Here is a 25405-nt window from a genome sequence, read left to right on the forward strand (position 1 = left end):
CATTTTAATATGCTCAGTATTTTCAATAAGGGAAATGCCAATGCTTGTTGGATACTTGAATTTATGTTGATAACAAGAGGCATAACTGGTCTTCAATCTTGAACCACTATGATTATGCCAATAATAGTAAATGAGTTGTGCCATAGTAAGAACACTGAAAATTACTTGCTAATAATAAATAATCAAATTTATTAATTTAAGTATCTATAATGCAAAAGAGCAGATAAAAATATGACATAAGAGAGTAAGCACAAATGTTGGAGCTCAGAAGAGGAAGATGTGACTTCCAGCAAAAGGAAACAAGGAAGGCTTTATGCAGGAGGCAGCTTGCCTTAGGGAGAGCCATTTTTCTATCTCTACAGAAACCTATAGGTAGTTACTCAATTTCCATATTAACCGTGCTTCAAGATCAGTGTTTCATCCTGACATTCATCATGTCACTTTGTCGTTCAAGTACTTATACCTGGGTATGATATGGGGGTGGTATGGTACATCAGAAAAAGCATAGTATCAGGAGTGAGAAGTATTCTACCACTTCTAGCAAGCTAAGTAACTGTGAGGATTTCTGTTACCTCCTCTGAAAAGCGAGAAAAGAAAGAAGCTATAATAATACACTTTTATGCCATTGGTATTAGTATTTGTAGAAATTCTTATTCTCATTAGCAGGAATTCTTAACCTTAATCCTAACCCTTAACTCGATACACCTTATAATAGTCATTTGGCCAAGGTGAGTTAGCAAATACAAAATGGAGCTTAAGGCAAGTTTTCTGACTCCACTTCCAGCTATGATGCTCTATTGAATATAATTCATTCAAACCATGGAGTTTCTCTCAGTCAGAATATTTCAGAATGTGGCTCTATTTTATCTCTTTCATAATATAATATAATCGAAATGACTACAATTCACATTCTACTGGAAAGTAATGTTATTCTTTCTCTTCTAACCAATCCAGTTCTTTTTTTTTTTTTTTTTTACATTTTATTTAAAGGTCTTTATAGAAAAACATCTAGACTCCAGATCCAACTGCCAAGATGAGGCTGTAACCTGCTGTGGGTACTGGCTGGGGCGTCGCAGCAGCTCTTGGTCCCACCCTTCCATTTAGAGATGGGAGTAGTGGGCAATATATTATCTTTGGGTTCCACAATGCTCCTATGGTCGGGCAGGGGCTTCTTAGGCCAATCTTACCACTTATGTCCCAAAAATACACGCTCTTCACTTTAATGCCCACCACACCCTGCTGGAGCAGCACAGGCCACACAGGCAATATCAACACAGTAGCTAACAGAGTCCCCATTATGGTTCATCAGACCATTGATGAACTTCATGGATTTAGCCCTCTGTCCTCAGAATTTCTCAGATACCACGACCTTGTAGCCTCCCGTCACACTCCTCATGATGAACCGTGGTACACCACAGCAGGCCTTGGGCACAGCAAGGTCTCCTAGGAGTTTGTAACACAGAAACTCTGCCTGGGCAATGCACACAAACTTCTCACGCTCACTTTTCAGCATAAAGCTCTACACGGTTCTCAGGGAAACCAAACCTCTTCTGAACCACCGTGTTCAATTCCCGGATCCTTCCGCCCTTCTCACCAAGATCATTTTATATCCAGGTGACTAAGATAATCATTTCTGCCCTGGTTGGTATGCAACTTGAGCCTCAACTCCAGAGTAGCCATCTTCAGTCAGCTCCCAAGTGAAAAACTTGTTCAGTTTAGTTTTGAAGATGCCGTCAGCAGCAAGCCTCCTCTTCTCGGACGTACGCAGCAAACTTTTTTTTTTAAAGAATACACTCTAATGATGAAAAGTATAATGTAGTAAATACAAAAAACAGTAAAATAGTCATTTATTATTATTTTCTAGTGTTATATACTGTACATAATTGTATGTACTATACTTTTATAAGACGAAAAGCACAGTAGGTTCGTTCACACCAGCATCATCACAAACACATGAGTAATGCATTATACAACAATGTTAAGACAGCTACATAGTCACTAAGTGATATGAATTTTTCAGCTCCATTATAATCTTACAGGACCATCTTTGTATATGTGGTTTATTGCTAACTAAAATTTTGTCATGCTGTGAATGATTTTAATAATCTTCATTATGGAAAATCAAGGTCATTTTGCAGATATTAAAACCAAAAGTCAAAGACATTAAAATCTCCAAAATCATTATTAGTAATAAAGAAAAGTCTAGAACATAGTATTCAAATTCTCAGGATTCTTTTTTCAAATAATTAAAAAATTTACCAAACTCTTTGACTATAATAGCTTTCTTTTTTTTTTCTTATTTTTCCTTTTTTTTCTTTTTTTTGTTTTCTTTTTTCTTTTTATTTATTTTTTTTATTTTTTAATTTATGCAACCCTTGGTTGACCTCACAGATTGCAAGGACCTTATCAGATTACAATACTTTATTTTTTTAGTTTCTTATGCCTACAGCACCTGATCTTCCTAGGTGGTCTTCCAATTGTGTATTCAGTTCCCATTGTTAGATTTCTTTCTGTCACCACGTATTTGACCTCTTTCACCCCATCTACTTCCCTCCTCTCCCCCTACCCTCTGGTAACCACTAGTCTATTGCCCATGTCCATGAGTCTCTGTTTGTTTGTCCTGTTCCCTTGTTGCTTTTTGGTTTATATCCCACATATAAGTGATATTTTCTTTGACTAGAAGCAGCCAAGGATATTTGAGGGAAACTTTTATGTCCTCTCAAATGTATCTCAACTTTGCAATCAATTATGAAATCAAAATACTTACACTTAGTCCCAATCAATGTACATTTAAGGTAAAAAATACATATGTTGAACACTTTTTCTAGCTGCCAGAGAATTTTGAAAATACAATTTATATACTCAGGGAAACGACAGTCTACAGGAGAAAGTGTATCCACAGAAAAATAATTATATATTTTATACACACACACACACACACACACACACACACACACACACTCACTACAATATAATACAATGTGGTAGAGATCTGACAGAGGTACCCACCAGTGGTTTTGGAGACCAGAAGGATCAATTGGTTTAACATCAAGAGATGGAATGATCTTAGGTATAGGGAATAAGAACAAAGATGACTAAATTTAGAAGCTACCTTCCATGGGTTTTTAGAATATGAACAGGTGAATTCAAAAGGAACATCTTTCCAAGGAATAAATAGAAAAATTACTCTTTTTAGTTTAACAATCTATCACAGCTAATTTGACCATACCCCTTATCAGTTATTAATCAGTATCTAACACAATAAACATAAACTAGGGTCATGCTGTGGAAATCCAGACTTATGCTTACCCTAGTTTCTCTCCAGAGACAAAGACAATATAGTATAAACAAGATCTATGAAGACCATTATTATATTTCTTCTCAGAAGTCACTCTGCAATCCTTGCCCAACATATCATGTAATGCTGTCATACCACTTATTTATCTCAGACAAAAATCTGGAGATCATTCTAGGCATTTCCTATCTACTTCATACCCTCTTTTGGATACAAATCATCTAAAACACGTCTGCTGTATCTGGTTCCTCTTTCCATCACCATTGCTACTGCCCTAAACTCGACCTTGTCATCTCATACTTAGACTTTTTTAATGTCTGCTAATCAGTTGCCTTTTTTTTTAGCCCTGCCCTTTATTTTCAGATTAAATTATCTAAAATCTATATCTGATAATGGCATTTACTGAGACTTTAGGTTCAGGACATATATATTGGCTGAGTCATAAAGCCTTTCCTGATTTGCCCCATCCATCAGTTTGCTTTCTGTCTTGCTACTTCTCTCTTTTTCTATATTCCAGAGATTTAATAATATATCCTCAAATACAGCATACCTTTTTTCCCACCTTTGAACTTTCTACATGCTGTTCCCTCTACCTGGAATTTCTCTCTTTCTTATCTTCTTTGAGACCTTTGAGACCTTCAAAACCCTATCGAAGTTCATAAATAAGAGTAAAGGACCTCCTATTCTTTACGGCCACATAAATTGAATAAATATCTATTTATGCACTCATTGTACTATATTGCATTGTTTTTTATTTGTATGTATCTTTTCTACTTGATTATCAGTTGTGAGTACAGGGAGGGCAAAACTGAATTTTCAAACCACTGGCTAGTAATTGACACAAAGCAGGTCATCCACATATGTGAGGAATTTCATTCACTGTCAAAACAAAGTGGTATGCATGGAATGGTATAGTTCATTTGCCAATTAACAATAAACAGGATCAATTCAGTAAATGGTGCAAATGTTTTTATCCACAGCCAGAGATATTCTCACTTTATTCTTTATGTAAATGCATTTAAGAAAAGATAATTAACAGCATTATAAATATACCTGGATCTGATGGTAATTTTGCATATCATGTTTTCAATAGAACCCTCTGCAGAGCAATAGTATGTAGATATTCTAACTATAAATAAAAACATAGATCACTTATTATCCTTGGTATTTAGCTTAATAATTGGTGTATTAAGAATGTGTATTTGCTATTTGACCCCCAAACAGATGCATTGAGCATAAAAGTTCTCATTCTTAATACCAGTAATTCAAGATGGCACAGGGGTGGGAGTAAGGGGACAATGGAGAGAGGAAGAAGGAAGTATTTCAATATAATTTATGGCAACTTTACATCATCATAATTATATCAAAATTGTAGATGGATGGATAATTAATTCATTATATATTTATTATTTGTTTGGAATAAGAGAAAATCCTATGTGCTCCTTTTTGGTTCCTTTGGGTAGCTTAATTACATAATGTGGAGAATGTATTTTTAGATATTCAGAGAGGGACTAATATACATACGAGGTATTGTAATTTAACTTTAAAAAAAACTGAAACTACTCTACAAGCCATAAATTTACTACCCCAGGAAACTTTCGAAGTTATTACACACATTATGAAAAATTTTACAATTTTTCACTTAAACTAGAGAAAGACTGCTGATTTCGCAACTAAGACTGAGGAGTCTAATGAATTTGTTTTTCTACTTTTTGCCAAACCTACAACCTGACTCATCAGACTGCATGACTACAAATGTGTTTATGGCATCAGCTCCCTCAGGATAACTGTGAAAGCCAAATTTATCATCCTCATTGTGACTAGGAAATATAGAGGGCACCAAGAGCACCTCTGTCCTTAGAAGGGGGGAAAAAGTCACTGTAAAAATGAAAGGCAGTAAATTACTTTAACCTCTGGACCTTGAAAATTCTGAAAAAAAAAAAATTAAAAATCATGTGTTCTACAACTCTATAACAAAAATAGAGCACCAAATTGTACTTATTCTATATCTACAGCTAACTTTTAGTGAATTAATAAAAATCCAAACTTTATGTTGAATCACATCTCAGGATATGGCTTGGAAGTTTAAATTAGAAAGCATGTCCTTGACTATGAATATAGCTAATATACCAAAATAAAATATTTTCAAAGTCATATGTATAAGAAGGCACTCTAATTTTCATGTTAAAGTACTTCGATATTAGATCATATGGAATTTGGGAGCGGGGGTTCACAAACTTTATAAGCCAATGATTTCTTTTTTCTTTTTTTTTTCTTTTTAATTACAAGACATGTTTCAGTTGTCTCTCCATAGCCTGGTTTATTGATAAAAGCCAAAAACAAACAAAAAAAAATGTGCATTAACCGGTGAATATATTTACAAATTATGGTACATTCATGCAATGGACTACTTAGCGATGAAATAAATGAACTACTGATATATGTATGCAACCACATTAGGGAAGCTCAGGAAAGAATATGGGATAGAAAAATATGAATAAATATTTCTTAAATGAGGTGAAAAAGTTCAACCTACAGACTGTAAAAGTTCAGTTTATTTTAAGCAGGATAATATAAAGAAAACCATACCTTAAAACATTAGAGACAAATCACAATATAAAGAGAAAACCTGAAGATTAAAATGAAATAGAAGATAAAATATAAAAAGTAAACAAACTTCTCATTATAAACAATGCAGATATAAATAAAATGGTTTAACAACTTTAAGATGTTAAAAGAAAAAAACTTTCCACCCCAAATTTTATATCCAGCAAAATTATCTTTCAAAAAATGAAGGCATTTTAGAGTTTTAAAAAACTGATCGAATTTGAGAATTTGTCACCAGCAGACTTGAAGTAAAAGAAATTTTAGAGGAAGTTTTTCAAGCTAAAAGAAAATGATACATAGAAACTCAGAGCTGCCAAAACAATAAAATTTTCAGAAATATTATGTGGATAAATATTATAGACTATCAATAGTTATATAATGTTTAACAAGACAAGGGAGAAATATCAATTCTATGTACCCAACACCTCCTTTATCAGTCCTTATATCCACAATCTTTTCAGAGTATATTTTTCTTCAATCCAACACATTCACTTGGAGATAAATTTTGAAACTTAATAAGCCTTTACCAATTTCTTCAAATACTCCCAGGTTGTCCTAATCACTAACTTCCTTGACTGAATGGTAAGAGATGAAAGTAGGCACTTTATTTTTTTTTTAAATGTATATATAATATAGTATAGTACATATAATATTATATATAATCTATATTAGAAAATTACCAAAAATGAAAAAAAAACTTTTGTTTTTATTAACTTTTTAGGGTAGGCTATATACATTTAAGACAAAGGTATTATATTTACAAAAGTCCTAAGGAAATTTCAAACCTCTATAAGAAATCTTTCAATGTCAAGATTTAGTCTGTCCTAAATCAAATTTAGAAAGTATAAAAGTGCAAGATGCATAAGAATGTACTCTTTATAATCATATTATATTATAAATATATACAATATGTAATATATTAATGTGCAATTATAATTAATAATCATTTTATTTCTGCAAGTATGAGACTAATTTCTGAAGAAGATCGTAACTTAAAGAGAATGACTAGCATCCATGTTCACTTTAAAGAGAAGAGTGACTCTTAAATATGAATCTAATTATGAACCTGATTCTGAATCTGATTGTGAAGGACTGGCTTAAGTTTTAAAACGAAACATCAAATGGTTCTATATTTAAATTAAAAATAATTAATTTCTCCTGTACTATCTTTCATCTTTCTCCTCCTTTCTATTTTTTTAAATGTTCAAATAAGTTCTCAAATTTTTTTACATAGACATGATGATATTAACAGTAATTTTTATAATCTAATTTTTCTCTAAGTGCATTAAAGTTTAATGTAGGCTGGCAATGGTAATTCTAGCAAAAACATAATCTGCATAAAATATGAGGCAGCATGAAGCAGAGTTATTCCAAAGGGATTCAGGCTTCTGGGGTTAACACTCACAATTTAATTCTATGCCATGAAAGCACACACATAAGTTTATAATTCAGAATTAATAAAAGTTTCATTGCTTCTGTGGTATATCAGTCATATGCCTTTCTTCTATTTAAATGCTTCCAACTGTTTAGATCTCAGATAATTGTATATACTGTAGAACTTGCCAAATCTAACACTGCTTAGGCATGTTAGCCAACATCTTTATGAATCTCAAACTATAGTACACTATTTATATTTTTTATATTCAAAATACCCTAACATTAAAATAAATCTCATATTATTAAACATAGATCTAATGAGTTTAGCCGTATCATATATTCAGGGAATTTGCAAAGTGCTTTATGATCAGCCACCAGGTGCCTCCTGTTTTATCTACAGAAAATTATATGTAGAAGAGAGAATGTTGACTTAGAGGAGTTCAAATTTTTGTTTTTAAGATCTAAGATCTGAAAAACAAAAGGAATGAAAGGCAGGATAGGACAAACATTCCTTCAGGATAAGAGAACTTCCATTTCCTGTTAGGGTCTAATGAATCATGCAGTTACATAAACAAAACAGAGATAGTAAATAAATGAACCTATCTACATACCAGATTTGACTGCATTTTATTTGTCTCCTGCTGCTTCATCTTGGTTATCCTTGAGCAAGACTAGAGGGAGAGAAATGGAAAGAGAGCACTTAGAAAGTTTTACCATAGCCTATATTTCTATAAAATTTACTACCATTATCTGTGGAGGAATAGATCACTGCAATACAAAACCAATAGTTACAATTTGCATAAGAAAGCATTGTAATGTCAAAGTGGAATTTCAGTGTAAAATGAAAAAAGACACCATTGGGCTTGACAGAAATGATCCTTTCATTTACAAGTCTCAGGAGAACTTCACTGGAGAGAACTCATGTTGATATCTTGTATCAGCTCACCTAGTACAAGAGGATATAAACTGAACACAAAACGGAAGCCAATTTTATTGTAAATTTTTTTCATGGCTGAGATTGACTCACAAGAGGCTCATTTTCTTGTGGATCCCAAAGGATGGAAGTCATGCAGCTTTGTTTAAGCAAACTCATTACTGTGCAAGCAATGGCACATAAACAAACTTTCCATGCAGCCCTTGCATAGTACAAACAAGCTTCTTTATACAATATGAATTTAAAATAAAAAGAAGCTATGGTTACAGTAGGAATCCAGATATTTTTCATAAAGACTACTAACATAGGCACCAAGGTTTACTTCTTTTTGTATTTTTGAGTCCTCACTCTGTGCTAAATGATTTAAATGTTTAATTTCATAATTGGTACCAGAACAGAATTGCTCCACAAATCCAGTCTCTCTGAATCTAAATTTGGGCTCTTGTTCGAAGCCACTGATATCTCTTTAGCTCTGAAAGCTTTCAGCCCAATATCAAAATTTTCTATTTTCATATTATCTGGAAGTTTCATCCCATTCCAGACTCTAGGGTTCATCTTGCTTCTAGCTACTGGAAATTTAAAATGTTTAGTAACAATTCATATTGTGAGATTTGGAGAGATATTAGGCCCTGTTGGGCATCACAGTGTGGGCATCAATGATGTCTGGTGCCTGAACAGCTGTCTGGCAACAATCAAAAGACCAAGTTTGATAGTATTCACCAAGCAAATGTATGCTTTGCTTCTCTCAAAATGTGAACCCCTGCTATCCTCTGTGAGCTCAGGCTCAGAACTCAGATTATCTGGATAAGAATTTTGCCTCCATTTACAACTGTGTGCATTTCAATATACATTTTTTTAAATCATGCTCAACTTCAACTACAGCCATAAAATGGAGATGTCAAAGAAAAATTACATTAATGGAGTTAAACAAGCAGAGAAGATTTTATTCAAGATTATTTCAACAGAGGTCAAAACTACTGCAGTAGGACAGAGAGACTGAAGATAACTCCTTTGCAACAAAAGGCAGGAGGGTTTTTAAACCCTGGAATGAGCTAGTGGAAAAGTACTGGGAGACACTGGGAAAGGGTAGTCAATGTAATTAGGCCATCTGCATTTGTTTTTTCCAGCTTTATATAGTTGAAATCTAATATTATGTAAGTTTAAAGCATACAATGTGATAATTTAATAGACCTAAATACTAAACAATGATTACCACAGTAAGGTTAGTTAACACCTCTTTCACCTCACATAATTATCATTTCTTTTCTGTGCTGAGAACATTTAAGATCTATTCTCTTGGCAACTTTCAAGTATATAATATAGTGTTGTTAACTATAGTCACCATGCTGTACATAAGATTACAGCAGTTATTAATCTTATAACTTGAAGTTTGTAACTTTTGACTGACATCTCATTTCTTCCACACCAGGCCCTGGAAACTACCATTCTGTTTCTATGAGTTTGACTGTTTTTAGATTCCACATATAAGTTATATCATAAAATATTTATCTTTCTCTGTCTGATTTATTTTACTTAGCATAATGCCCTCAAGTTTCATCTATGTTTTCACAAATGGCAGAATAGTGTCTACATAATACTCCACTGCATATGTGTGTATACATATCATATCTTCTTTATTCATCCACAGACAGACACTTAGGTTGTTTCCATATCTTAGCTATTGCAAATAGTGCTGCAATGAACATGAAAGTACAGATATCTCTTTAAGACACTGTTTTCATTAAACATATGTATCTAGAAGTAGTATTGCTAGATAATATGGTAGATAATATGGTTCTATTTTCATTAGATAATATGGTTCTATTTTCATTAGATAATATGGTTCTGTTTTCATTAAACATATGTATCTAGAAGTAGTATTGCTAGATAATATGCTAGATAATATGGTTCTATTTTTAAATTTTTAAGGAACCTCCGTTCTGTTTTCCATAGTGGCTGTACCAATTTACGTGCCCACCACAGAGTTCAAGGTTCTCTCTTCTTCACATCCTCACCAAAACTTATTTCTTGTTTTTTGGACGGTAGCCATCCTAACAGGTCTGAGGCGATAACTCAAAGGTTTTGATTTGTGTTTCCCTGATGATTAGTAATTTTGAGCATCTTTTCATGTACTTCCTGGTCATCTTAGTCAGGAGATAAGAGTAAGCTTCCATGGTTGCTGTGAGGATTGACACCGATAATTCTTGTTAACTTATTATCATTGTGGTTGACACATTTCTCTCAATAAATTTAAAATATTGTGCAGGAACTTGTGAGTTCACTATAATACTCCAGGGCACCTCAGTACTTATTTAAAAACTGTAGCTCTAGGCATGCCAAAAGTATTTTTCTCCCAAACCATTCACATCTAATCAATAATCAAACTTGTTTCTCTTGCCATTTTACTGTCATTTATTTATTCTTTCTTCTCTATATCTACTGCCACTCCATTTTTTCATCCACTGAATAAGCTGTCTACTCCAAGTTTCCTTCTAACTTATTTTCCATTTTTCTTCCAGAATTTTTATTTAAAAATTCAAATCTGATTGTATCATAACTTGACACTGAAATTCTTAAGTGGCTCTATTGCTGTCATGATCTGGACAATGCAAACTCTTAACACTCCCTGTTTTTCTCACTCTCTGTTCCAGTTGTACTTAGCAGCTTACAAAACCAGCCGCCCTTGCTTATTTCATTGGCACTTGTTGCTGCTTTCTCTTATGATAAATCTCTATATCTGTTTATTTAACTGGCCAATGTCTACATAATTTTCAAATGTTAGCCCAAATGTTAATTTCCTGATGTTGAAATTCTTATCGTATCTCACTTCATATGAATATTACTCTGTGGATACCTTTAGAAGGACACTTTCAAAACATATGATAATGTTTAGCCCAATAGATAGCAACATTATTGTATCAATAAAAATTTACTGAAATGATGAAATATAAATGAATAAATACAAATTAGTTTAGTCAATGGAAAAATGTTATGCAAATCTCCTTGTAAAGAACTTAAACTAGAATGAAGTTGTCCTCTAGAATGAGTTTCCAGAGAGGTTGAACATTTTTTCCTGGGGTGGAGGGTGGGGTGAAAGCTGCCCTATTCCATTTAGCAGAAAACCTGTCAAATGTGAGTGATTACATTGTATATTCTCTGAAAACAAAACTCAGTTACATACAGAGGTTCACAATGAAAGCTTTGACTTTCAATTTCATATCATCATGTCCTATCTGTGTGTCAGCTGTAAATCAACCCAATCTAGTATTCTAATACTGCTACAATAGTACTCTAATTTTTCAACAAAGGCAGCTATCCTGTAAGGTGCTACATGCTAAAGGTCTATATGTATATATTTCCCCACCCTAAAAGGCTCCAAACCAATAGGATGAGAGTCCTAGGGTTATCTAATGAGAACCATTATTTCTATGTTGTGGTCTCTAAATGACTGACAAAATCTAGAAGTCAGTGAATCAGAAACCTAAGGAAACTTTAAAGATTTGTTTTTCACAGAATGCAAGAGCAAAACTTCCTCCTAATCAAGCATGCTTCCAGCAAGGTAAATAAAATCACTGAATATTATAAAGGAAATTTTACCATTTGAGCCTACGTAGAATACCATAGCAATGAACTACTATTCAACCTCATACAATCCACCCAACCAGGAAATTATTAAAAACTCTTGCTTTTTTTTTTTTAATGAGATTTGAGTATCTAGAGATACATGATCCTACCATCACATGGAACATATATTTAATGGTCTTGGCAAATCAATGAAATTATACAATATTAATCTCTTAAACCTATTCAGTGATTTTCTTCTACCATCAAAGTCCTGGTATTCTTTGCATGGGAAAAGAGGGGTGAGCTTTGTGAAGCTTCTGTGGAATAATCATGGGATTTTTTTCCCTGATACCTCTAAATCTCAACCCTTTGAACCATTTATATGGAGCCCATTTATAGCCTGAGGAATAAATCAGTGAGTTTAAATGAAAAATCATCTTCTAATTATAATTTGGCATATCAGAATTCTGGTTAGGAAAACCGATTCATGGTGGATGTCACTATTCTCATACTGATGAATTTCTCATATGTCCATGAAGAAAATCTTTCATTGCAATGAAAAAAAGGGAACAACTAACTACCTAGACATAAAATCTAAGAATTGCTATAGCAATACTACAAATTCATATTTAGAAAACATCGAGATTGAATAAATGAGTGCAGCTATGAGCCAACCGACAACAAAAAGAGGCGGGGGAGAGAGAGAGAGAGAAAGGAGAGGAAGGAAGGAAAGAAGGAAGGAAGGAAAAAAGGAAGGAAGGAAGGAAGGAAGGAAGGGAGGAAGGAATGAAGGAAGGAAGGAAGGAAAAAAAACAAAAATATTACCACATTAGGGAGAGAGAGAGAGAGAAAGAGAGAGAGAGAAAAAAGAAAGAAAGAAAGAAAGAAAGAGAGAGAGAGAGAGAGAGAGAGAGAGAGAGAGAGAGAGAAAGAAAGAAAGAAAGAAAGAAAGAAAGAAAGAAAGAAAGAAAGAAAGAAAGAAAGAAAAGAAAGAAGCAATAGTTTTTCAGGTTTGTGGACAATTATTAGTATCAGTATCTTTTTTCAGATGCTCCCCCCAATGTATGTGTAGCAAAATGAAAGTGAGTGTTTTTGTTTTGTTTTGTTTTGTTTTAAATCCCTAGCTATTGAAGAGGCTTCCATCGTCCCACTGGAATGATGCTTACCTTCTGTGTTCACTTCCATACAGACAGCCATTTGGAGCACTTGGACATGTAAGCCTGGTCAGAAGTACTACATCTCACAAAAATGCTTAAAATATCAAGTCCTAAGTTTTTCAGATAATTAATTTATTTATTCAACCATTTATTTACATATTCAGTCAATATTTGAGAATCTTTTCTATGGAAAGGTAGTAAGCTTGATGTTGGGGATATAAAAGTGATAAGGTCTTAGCTCTCAGGAAGCTTACATTACAACAGGAGTTTGATGAGTAATGGCTTTACTCATCATGAGCTCCACACTATAGATGAACACACACATAGCAAGCACAAAAACAATTCATGCATTAAAGGACATGCAGGTGCTTTTTTACTCTCAGGTTCTGGTGTTCATCATTGACTCAGAGCAACTCATAGTACTAAACACCATTCGGGCCCCAGAGAAACACTTCATATCTTCAAAACACAAGTTCACCATGTCTGAATGCTGTAAAGGTTTGTGTGTTATACTGCTGGCACTGTAAGAAGAGACAGACAATGCTTTGAAGGGTGTGCTGCAGGGGGGAGACATTTAACCAGCATATGAACCTAGCTTAAAAGCAAAGCAAACTGATTTGAATTATAAAATTTTTCCTTCCAGATAGCATAATGTAAGATAGTCTCATACGTAATAAAAAATAATTTTCAGAAGTACTGAGTATCCACTTTATTGCTGAAGACCCATTTCAATTTATGCTTCCAAATGTACTCAGAATTACCGCTGTATTCACAAGAGTTTCCATGGTAATATTTAGCAATATTAAATAAGTCACAATACTCTTAAATTTGTTTCTCTGTAGGCCTAGATGTAACATACTTGGAGTGTGTTATAGATTCTTTATATTGCAAGTAGATGGACATTGGACATGAGAATTATTAATAATTTTCTTATTATAAAAGTTTTAATAAGATTTTACTATTTAAAAAAATTTCAACTAAAAGTTTAGCTAGAGTTAAATAATTTGACCTTTATTTGGTAATTAAAATTGGAATCTGCATTCATTAATTTTAAATATTTTTTATTTTTTAATCAATTAATTAATTGATTGATTGATTTAATGGTGACTTTGGTTAACAAAATCCAATAAGTTTCAGCTGTACATTTTAACAGTAAGGCATATATATTTACACTGTATGTTCACCTCCCATAGTTAGACTTCTTTCTGTCACCATATATTTAACCCCCTTTACCCTGTCTACCTCCCCCTTCCCCTATTCCCTCCCTTCTGGTAACCACTAGTCTATAGTCCATGTCCATGAGTCTCTGTTTGTTTGTCCTGCTTGTTTGTTGCTTTTAGGTTTATATCCCACATATAAGTGATATCATGTAGTTTTCAACTTTTTCTATCTGGCTTATTTTGCTTAGCATGATTATCTCGAGCTCTATTCATGTTGTCGCAAATGGTAGTATTTCATCTCTTCTTATGGCTGAGTAATATTCCATTGTATATATGTACCACAGCTTCTTTTAATTTTAAATATTTTAGAAAAAACTTTGAATATATATAAAAATAAGTTTAAATTTTCAAGTTTTTACATTATTCATACTTTCACTTTTATAAAAATATATTCAAAGCCTATTCACTTTTAGTATAATCACTTTTTAATCTTTTAGATTATGACCATCAATAGAATATAAAATATTTGAAATCTTTATTTAAAAATATACAATTGGTTGAAATGAAGAAAAATGTTTATGGAATACATAATAATACTTTATGAATTATGTTTTTATTTAATTATTTAGCCCCAAATTTCTAACTCATCAATAAAAAAATGATGCCTATGAGATATGTAAAATAAAAATTAAATCCTGGTTTTTTGTTTTCCCAACTTTTTTTGTCCTATAAAAACCATAGTATTTCCATATTTTTGTTTCATTTTTATGAAGGCATGTTACTAAAGGAGAGACGTGTAATACTCTGCTTGACATGTTGTTAGCTCCTTTTTAGCTTTTAAAAATTTGACATAGTATCATAGGCTTCCATTTGTACTCTTGTTCTGAGCCTCACAACAGTTAAGGATAGACTTGGAAGGGCTAAGCCATAAATGAAACCATTTTTAAATGAAGATAAAATTTCAGGTAAATATTAGTGGTATAAAGAAAATTGAAGTCTGTCATATGAAATGATGTGATGAAATGATGTGATGACATGATGATATGACATGAAGTGATATAAAGTGAATGATACAACATGATGTAATGTGATATTACATGATGTGATGTGATGTGATAAAGAATGATCGGTGGAGGTAAGCCATATTTTAGACATGAAACTAGTTCCTCAAGAGAAATAAAGCTTGGATAAGACTGAATGATAAAAAGGAGCCACAGAAAAGAAGAATCCGTCACTCCAAGCAATGGTCATTTGTCTTCTTTATTGAATTTCAATTTTAGGAATTTTTTTTTTTTAGAAAAGAAAAAATAGCACTAATTTCAAATCCCAACACACTGTAAGAAACCTCCCTTCTTCCAGCTGTTTCTGGGCTATACTCTCTCCTTTGATAGCGTGCTATTTGTGTCTAATCTGTCAGTCAAGGAGAGGATGATAAACTCTAAAGGCACAAATGCATCTCCTCGCAAATAAAAGCATGAAAATGGTTTAGTAAAATAGAAAAATCTAGAAATTCCCAAAGTCAGAGCCAATCGATAATGCTTTTTGCTAATCAATATATAATATAGATAAGAGTTTATACGTTGTTTAGAATTTAAAATGGGCATAATATTAGTACTTGGTACTTACCCACAGAGTAGTTGTAAGAATTAAATGAGTAATTTCCTGTAAAAATTATAACATAACTTGACACATAGTAAAATTTTGTGATAATAAAGGTGAAGATTTATTAATAAATAAGTAAATATGAGAGTACAATTGAAAAATAAGAAATTAATTTTCAAAATTTTTATGTAAAACTTTATAGTGCTTCAATTTGTTTACCATTTTGTTTTTTTTTTTCAAATTTTATACAATGTATAAGAATTATTTTGTAATTATGGAAAGTAAAAAACTAAAATTTATTTAAGTTATATTTGTTTGAAATCAAGGGATGTTTATATTCTATTTGCTACTATTTCAGTTTACTATACTTATTTTTATTTGCAATGAAGTTTGTGAATTTTCTTCCTTTTAACGTGCTATGTTATACACATAATTTCATAAGTAATATAAAAATTAATGAAATTTGCACCAATACCACTGCCATCATAACTCATAATCCTTAAATTATAATCATACTCTTTATATACTCTTCAAAACTCGACCTAGCCATGACCTACTCCAGATCTTCCTTATAGCCCCTGAATACCTTCTAACATTTTCCTGAACAGGTTATGTGTTACCCATTATGAATATATGAAACTGTTCTCATGTTTATCTTTGCCAGAAGATAATGAACTGCTCTTTTTCAAATTTATTGCTTGAAAGGAAAAACATAAAATAAAAATAATTTTTAAAATGACGATTTTCTGAAAATGCATGAACTAATAGGAATAAAAACAAAGCTATTTAGAGGATGAAAAAAGTTCATCAACTTTATAAGCTAACATTTATTCTCCTGTAGTATCAGCTTCATCTCACAAATATTTATTAATATCTAGGTTATTATATAAGTTTTATGTTGCTTTATCTAATCTAGACTTAGTTCTTCAAGTGAACAGGATAAAAATATTCTTAATAATTCATCTGAGAGAAACACAGCTTTCCAATCAGTCAACAGAGAGAACAAGCAGGAAAATAGACACAGGGCTGTATACAACTGGATTGTTTAGATAGCTTGAATGAATCTCAGGTATCTAGATTCAAGTCCAGAAAGTATATTCTGAAGACTAATTGGCATAAAAGACATTTTAATAACATTCTCAAAATTTTGCTATTATACAAATGTAATCAGATTTGTATTTTCTATTTGTTGACCACATCTATGCAGATAGCTGAATATTATTAAATTAAAAGGAATGCTAGAATCCATTTTGTCCTGGCCATCAGTATTTGTATTTCCTCCACAATGTCCTGAGTAGATGGTCAACCAGAACTTCAAGGAATCGAGCCTGGCTTCTACCAAAAGCAGCTAATCAATTGTTGAGCATTTAAACTGTTAAAATCTTTTCCTTTTTATTAAGTCAAATTTTGCTTTCTTATAGATTTTGTACATTGGTCTCTGTTCTTCTCTGGGAACCTCTGAGTCTATTCTGACTTCTCTATTAAAGCTCCTATTAAAAATTAGCTCTTGTATCCTTTCCTGTCTTCTCTTGTAAAAACCATAATTTTTAAATTATGACTTCTAAATACTTACCTAATCTGGGTCACCTCAACTATTCTGTGTACAGACACACACACACACACACACACACACACACACACACACACACAGAAATTCTCATGTAATTTATCAGTGGCTTGGCTGACATGCGAACCTGTTCAAAGCTATAATTTTTAAAGTAAATAAGGAACCAAAAATACCCTCATTTATCTAAACTCATGATTACTGGATTTTTCACTATAATTTAAAATATGTCATATAAACAACTTTGCAATTTTCAAATTTGTATCTTTAGTAGATTGATTCTTAATATATGGCAAATTAAAATAGCTAACTTTGGCTGTAACCCAGGGTTTACTATATGTCACTTTTGTAGAATCTTAGAGTATAAGTGGTAAATTAAATTATTTATCCATTATTTATCAAACTGAAAAAGTTTGAAGTAAAATTTTGATTATTTTAAAGCTAGGTTCTTCTGTGTGAAATATAGTGAGAATAAACCTAAGGTTTTTAAAATCATCCATGATGTCCTCTCACCTTTACTAAAACAAATTCTTTTTATCCATTATAATAATTAAAGTTTTCTCCTTACAGATGTTTTCTTTTCACTTCTCTTACAAGGCACCCAATTTTCACATGTTCTCTTCACTATTTGCCCTCAACAAAAGATAGTCTCAACACAAAACATACTCTTTATACTGAAATATATATTACTGATAAGTTTTCACCATGATCCTTCTAATCACTAAGTGATTTATATGCACATTAAATTTTGAAAAACACTGCTTTAGACTACTTTTCCAAAAATTACTTCTTTTTCTGGTCTCTGGTCTCTCTTGACAGTATTTTTTAATACAAATGCCCATGTTTCTTTCACTTAGTCGAAAAATCCTCCTCATTACCCTAAGTACTTCTTCTTGAATATGTTACTGCTCTCCTACCTTTCTCAACCAGATGTTTTGGTAGAGTTACTCTATGCAGAATATTTCCATAAGTGCTTTAATTTTGACCCCTTAAATTCATATGAACTCCAATACCAAATATAGTTACAAAATTTTATGTAATTTTGTAGGCCTTGGCCCTCCTCTCTTACTCTACTCATTCTACTGTAGCAGACACAGCTCGTTGTCCACCGCACTTATTTTTCCTTGATAATAGAAATTTGATTTTATAAAGAAATCCAGCTCTGTTTCAAATTAAGGTCACCCTATGCCCAAATCTGGCAGTAGATCTTAGTTGTTTAAGCTCGTATGGCAGTTCTGTTCTTCCAGAGCAGTGGGGAGATGACCCAATTCCAGCCAAAGAAAGGTATATGTATTTAAGAATCATTTTCTTCACTCATTATAAAATGTCCCTTTGTCTCTGGATATTGATGTTTTGTGATATTAAATATGGTACTAATATAACATCTTGGAACCAAGGGAAGAGCTAATCTCTCAAAAGTGAAGTCAATAGAATGAATTATAAAGAGAAATAAAACAATTTGAAGTCTTGATGCCGAAACTGTTATAATTTTTCTTGTTCTTAAACATTTTAGAAAGTTTTTTATACCTTGTAGGGCTTTATCATACCTTGATTTGTATTATAGTTTTCAGTATAACTCTCTTCTATTCTTTATTAGATTGTAAGCTACTTCAAGACAGTTTTTAAATTGTACCTTTTAGTATATAGCACAATGTCTTCCACTTAGTAAATTTTCAGTACATGCTTGTTAGTTAAATAAATGTCTTCCTCTGCTTCTGAGTGTATCTTCTCAGCATACAGTAAATTTTGGGGGGTTTCTCTTAATTTTAAGATGTAGGTGTTTTAATATCAAATAGCATGATAAACTTTAGCTTTGACTATAGCTCTACTTTGAATGAACTTGATACATCATCTCATTTCAATACTAAGAAAAAAATAAACTTAATTATGAAATGTAATGAAAGTGTTATATATCAGGGGGGAAATGAGCTGTCTTAGGGAATTTCCTAAGGTAAAAAATTTCAAATTTGAAAGTAACTCTATTTGACACATGGAAAATGTGTAATATTTTAAAATGTTTTCATTTTTTCTGCCCTATAACTAGCTCATGGTTATGTATATAACACTAAATTATGAAATCATACATCTAAGAAAAGACTTTTTTTTCCCTATTACCACTGGCTAATTTCATTAATCTACTCAGAGGCATGGCATATTTGAGATAACATATTTTGTAAGTCCTATTGTTTCAGAAGCATTCATTTAAGTAATTCAGATTTAATTATATAATTATTAAATTTAATGCTGGGTTTAGAAGCATTGTTAAGTAACAATACCTATAATTTTCTAAAGCATAACTTTTTTTCTTAGGAATAAAAAGTCATTGATTAAAATCTCTTTGTATGTATTTCCCAGCAAGCAATATGAGCATTTGATGTGATACAAGGAAAGTTGTTTGTTTATTTAAGCTTCTCAGTATTTAGGGCCACCTGTCAGCCAATCCCAATTACAACAGTACTTAATTAAATTGCTCTTGATTGAACCATTCGGACAATTTCATTAGTGCTTCAGGTTATGATAGTAGAGCAAGCCATATTGCAGAAAGTCTTGATAACTTAGAGAGTCCATTTGAACACACAGGACATAAGACTCAAAATTGTGCAAAATTGCTAAGTTCTGATTGCATGAATTATACATGAAGGTTGACCAGTCATTTGTGCTCATGATGTTAGCCAATCAACACAGGTGCAGGACAGAAAGAAATCTGGGGGAGAGGAAAATTATATTAACTCAGAAAATTACATTTTTTTTTTCTTTTTGCTCTACATTGTAAGTCTTGGCTGAGTGCATTATGGCCCTTATTAAAATTTCTGAGATAGATTGGGGCTTGGAATGAATAGACAGAAGAATGTAAGAAAAGAGAAAGAAATTTACAAGGCTCCGCTTACAAATTACTGCCTACATCAAGGGATTCTATATGGTAAACATAGGCAGATCTTCTGAAAGCGCACCACATTACTTTGCTGAAGACAACTCTTCTCTTTGCATCAGTTGTCTCTCTGTCACTGTTTCACTTTGTTAAAACATAGGATTTTGCTTTCTTCTTTTTATTTCCACTTTAGTCAACTAAAATTTCAAATGTTAAGGAGAAACAGAAGCAATAATATTTGTATATGATTCAGAGGGTTTATAGAATATTTTTTATGATAAAAGGAAAATTTTTGGTTAGTATTCATAGTAACTCAATTCGTACTATTACTTGCATCTAGATTTTTTGATGATAAAATTTTAATAGGGTTGAGAAAATAATTTTGATAAAATATAAAGGATACCTTGTAAAGAAAAAGAATCACAACAAAAAGAAAAGGTTTTTCTTCTCTCTGGTTTATTTTTTGTTTACTTAAAAATAAAAGAAATTCTGCTTCTCTTTCTACTCTTTTATTATTTAACAGTAGCTTTGATATCAATTCTGATTACCTTCTGGGCTTAGAAGCACATTGCATGAGACTGTAAGATAATTGAGATCTACTTTAAAAAACACAACCACTCTCTTACCAACTGGGGCTGCAATGAGGTCGTCCATAGAGGAGAATGTTGCAGGATCACCATCAAACAAATATTCAAGGCTGCTGGCTTAAGGATAAGAAGAGCGGAGGAGGTCGGCAGGAGAAAATTGTATATTTGTCAGGGTTGACAGTTTGCTTTATAGTGAACCCACCTCCTCTTTAAAGTAATTCCCATTCAGTTTATGGTAGATTGGTATACAATGAGGTCAGGCACAGCAAATCAATTCTGATATGATTGCATTTTAGCTGTAGTCATATTTCTCCTGGAAATCTTGCCAGAATCAGCTATTCATTTCATAGGAACATTGATTTTCCTACCTTTACTCTCTTACTCCATTCTACCTTGCATTCTGCCCAGCTCCTCCTTTAAGGAAAATTATGTAAGTCCCAAACAAGCTCCCCAAGGAAATGTTTTACTACATAAAATGTAGTAAATCCTTCTCATCAAATATAAGCACAGATAAAATTCTATTTCAACAAGTGCTTTTTTCTAAAGATTTCTAATAAAGTGATTTTTGTATGCCACAGGTTGGCCTCGCTAACAATATTTTGTTCCCATCTTTAACACTGTGTCATTATCGTAAAAATACTTTCTAACAGTTAAAACTCTGTTTACCATTGCTTCTCAATCCCTCTTCACATGTCAACCAGCACAATATTTTCTAGATTGTATCCAATAGCACGACACTTTCTAAAAGAGAAGAGACATGTACAGAGCCTTAAGCCAAGACAGTCTTTTTCAGTGGAGAACACTGGCAATGGACATTTCAAATTGTTGCCTTCCTCCATTTCTCTCACTGGATTTAAATGTTGCCTGCTCTCACCTCTGTTACCTATCATTTTATTAATGTATGGTATCTGGGATCCATCACTCATTTATTAACCTCTATTAAGTATGTGAGTCTCAGAACCTGCCTTAAATTCATATATTCCTGTTTGCTTCTGACTTCCATATTTTCAAATGGTCAGAAGATCTCAGAATCAGAAGGTTAAATTAAACATACTCTTGAGTTCATAGCATATTAACATAAATCCATGCCAGTCTCGTTTTACTCATTTCCTTTTCTTTCTAAGCCCCAGTCTCAAAATTTCCCATTTTTTAAAATGCATTTAAGATATATTCCTGAATTTGTGTGTATCTTTGAAAGACACACACACACATATCTTTAGTTAATTGCTTTAACCACTGCACAGAAGTGTAGTATAGTGGTTGCCCATCTGAAGGCATAGTTAATTTTGTCTTTATGCCATCTTGATAAAATTGGAGATAGCCTATGGAACTACTGCTGTGATTAATGCTGTGTTTTCCCCTTCCACGTGAAGGATCGGGCAAGTAGGGAAGAGAAAAAAGCACACCCCAAGTCTTGCCCTACTCAGTCTCTCTTTCCTAGTATTCAACTCCTTCTTACTCTGAGCTGCCAGTTATTCATTTCTTTTTTCCCACTCAAACACCAGAATCCAACCAACCATCTTCTGTTATTCTTAGAAGGTATCAAATGTCTGGTTTTAAGTTTAAAAATCCATCAATTTTCCACAAAAATCTGTGAGGTCTCTAGGTTAGGTTACGCAGAGAGAGCCAGAATTCCATGCTTTTATATCTTCATGGCAGGGCTTATAATCACTGTGTTCTTATCATGTTTTCCCTTGTGTTGGTAGATTCAATTATTGTTTAGCAAACATTCACTTGTTCCCTCTAAACCTTGGTCTCCATGGAAAGAAAATCTTCCCTGCCCCACTAATGTTAGAGTTGGCCATGGAACTTTCTTTGTGCAATGGTACATTAGTATGCATGACAAGACATAAAATATAATATGCCTTTAGGCAAACATTCTTGGGCTCTGGTATTCTGCCACGAAAAGAGCTTCCCCCACATCGCTTCTTCCTCTTTCAGACCTAGCTCCAGAATAAACAAACTTGAGCAGATATGAGCCCAAACACAACCTCTGAAACCAAAGCAGCCATCTTCAGTCTGAAGCAGAGATATTCTAGCTGAATCATAGATGTTTGAATAACAAATAAGGTCTTATTTCCGTGTGCCACAGAGATTTTTGTGGTTGTCTGCTATGCAACAAAAACCAGTTATTACAGAATGGGTCTAGAAGTATGGTTCTACCATAATTAAAACATAAAATATGTGCCAGTAATTTAGGAACTGGCAGGGTGATAAGAAAACTGTTAAATGCAGATGAGAAAAATTATCTCTGTAATGTAGTGGCAAAATATTTAGTAAAATTAACTCTAATAGTAATGAAGAGAAAATAAAATGTATCTACTAAATTGGCAGTATTGAGCAAGGCAGTTTTAATGCAGTGTCTTAAAAGTGTACATCAGTGTGAAGGTTAATTTTATGTGTCAACTTGACAGCTAAGGGATGCCCGGAAGGCTAGTAAAACATTACTTCTATTTGTGCTGTGAAGGTGTTTTGAAGAGATTAGCATTTGATTCAGTAGACTAAAATAAAGAGATCCACATTCACCAATATGTGTGGCATGATCCAAATAATTGGAGGCCTGAATTGAAAAAACAAAGGTGAATGAAGGGAGAGTCTCACTCTTCTTGAGATAAGAGGTCCATTTTTTTCTGCCCTTGGACATTAGATCCCCTGGTTCTCACATCTTTGGATCTTGGAACTTAACACCTTCAGTTCCCCTGGTTCTCAGGTCTTCGAACTCAGGCTAAATAGTACCACCAACTTTCCTGATTGTCCAACTTGCAGATGACAGATTGTAGAACTTCTTTGCCTCAATAATTGCATGAGTCAATTCCTATAATAAATCTCCTCTTCTCTATATCTACATATATCCTTTTGTTTCTGTTACTTTGGAGAAACTTGACTAACATGATTAAATAAGACACTACAAGAAAACGATATATTCGGAAAGGAACTAATCTGTTGTTAAGCACAGTTCAGAGGAAATAGAGATAGCCTAGAATTTACAGAGTTGAAAAATAAAATTGTTCCTATGTCAAAGATGAAATTAAGAGTGTGTCTGTAACACTTCTTTTAGACGTCTGAAAGAATTAAGGTTATGCAAGTAAATTCCTTTGGCTGCACCACGGGCCTCTTAGAAAGCGTGATGGCAGGGATGAGCAAAGTCAAATATACCCAAATTACTGGTAAGTAAATTTAAAAAGAAAGACAAGTCTAGAAAAGAATTGTGGTTATAGATTTGAACAAATAGATTTTACTAAACACAAATGCATAGAACACATGCAACATTTTTGAAAGAGTGCTATTGGCAAAAGTGCAAGCAGCCCATAGTAAAACAGAGATTATCTGAGATGTAAAAAGGAGACTGGATCCAAAATTTCTGCAGAAAGAGGTTGAAAAGCTAGTGAATGACATATTTTCCAATCCTTTCTTTAGAAATGATCAAGAGAAATGAGGAGGAGAACCTGGTAACATTTAACCAGCCAAATTTTGGGATTTTTATGGATCAGTAAATGCTATATGCTCTTCTTTTTAGATAGGATCATCAATGTATTTATCTCACCCTAGTTCCATTATTTTATGCTGGATATATAAGGAATGAATAACTTTGTTCCTTAGTTTATCAATTTCTGGTTTAAAAGGAGAAAAATTTAGGCTCAATGTAAATTATAAGATTCTAGACTGAGTTTGATACCATTATTGAATGAGACTTTTTAATGAGATTTTGTTACATTTTCCTTTAGAAGAAAGTAATTTTTCATGAAGAATCAAAGTGAATACTTGTGAACAGGAGAGCGCACTGAGAATTAGACTATTTTTCACCATATATTTACTCCTTCCCCTCTCTCCACCATGAAGGGAGGGTACTTATTTGCTTAATTGATGTTGGCTTAGATATACACCATTGCTTTGGCCAATGGGATACTAATGGATGTGATGCAAACAAGGTTTGACATGTGTGTTGATTGCACTCTAGAAGTCGCTATGAGAAGAGCTTCATCTGGGTGTCTGTTGTTCCTTCATCTGGGCCCCAGAATGAAGACACATGGAGGAAAACTGAACCCCATTTGTAACCAAGCTAAGCTGGATCCACAGTCTGAAGCACAGCTGTCCTGGCTTAATTATAGAACCACAGCTAAAAGCAAATCCATCCAAATGAGTAGCAGATACATTAAAAAGAAGTAAATGCTTATTATTGCATGCCACTGAGACTGTATGATTGTTTATTAAACAGAGAAACCTGGTTGAAATGCCTTATCTATCCAGATTTCAGACTTACCCAGCTTTCTTTATTTAAATATTTCTTTGATGATTCCTGTGCTAATGATACAGAGTATTAATTTGCAATGAAATATATCTGGTCTATGACAGTTTATTAGTACTAATATACTCAGGTACTGTGTTATTTTCACTCTACAAGATAAGATAAAAGAATTCATTCACTTATGGAGAACTTTATATACACTTCAGCTAAGTAACACAATTATCCTTCAAATATCTAACCTTATATGCTCCAAAAAAAAAGTCTCCAAGAAAATTACTAATTTTTTATAAAAAATATATTTGTTCAAATACTGTGTGTAATATATATGAAAAATTCCCCTCAACTTCACCCATGGTGCATTATATAGAAAAACATTCAGAAATATCTTTTTTTTTCCTATGGCTATGCTACCCAATCCCATCTGATCTTGGAAGCTAAGCAGG

The 25405-nt window shown here is 32.9% G+C and overlaps 1 pseudogene; it reads right to left on the minus strand.

The window, feature by feature from the left end:
- Window positions 1–1008: 1008 nt before the first annotated feature.
- On the minus strand, window positions 1009–8768 carry LOC102883363 (annotated as a pseudogene).
- Between the last annotated feature and the right edge of the window lie 16637 nt (window positions 8769–25405).

This window comes from Pteropus alecto, unplaced genomic scaffold (assembly GCF_000325575.1).
Source record: "Pteropus alecto unplaced genomic scaffold, ASM32557v1 scaffold79, whole genome shotgun sequence".
Taxonomy (NCBI): Eukaryota; Metazoa; Chordata; class Mammalia; order Chiroptera; family Pteropodidae; genus Pteropus; species Pteropus alecto.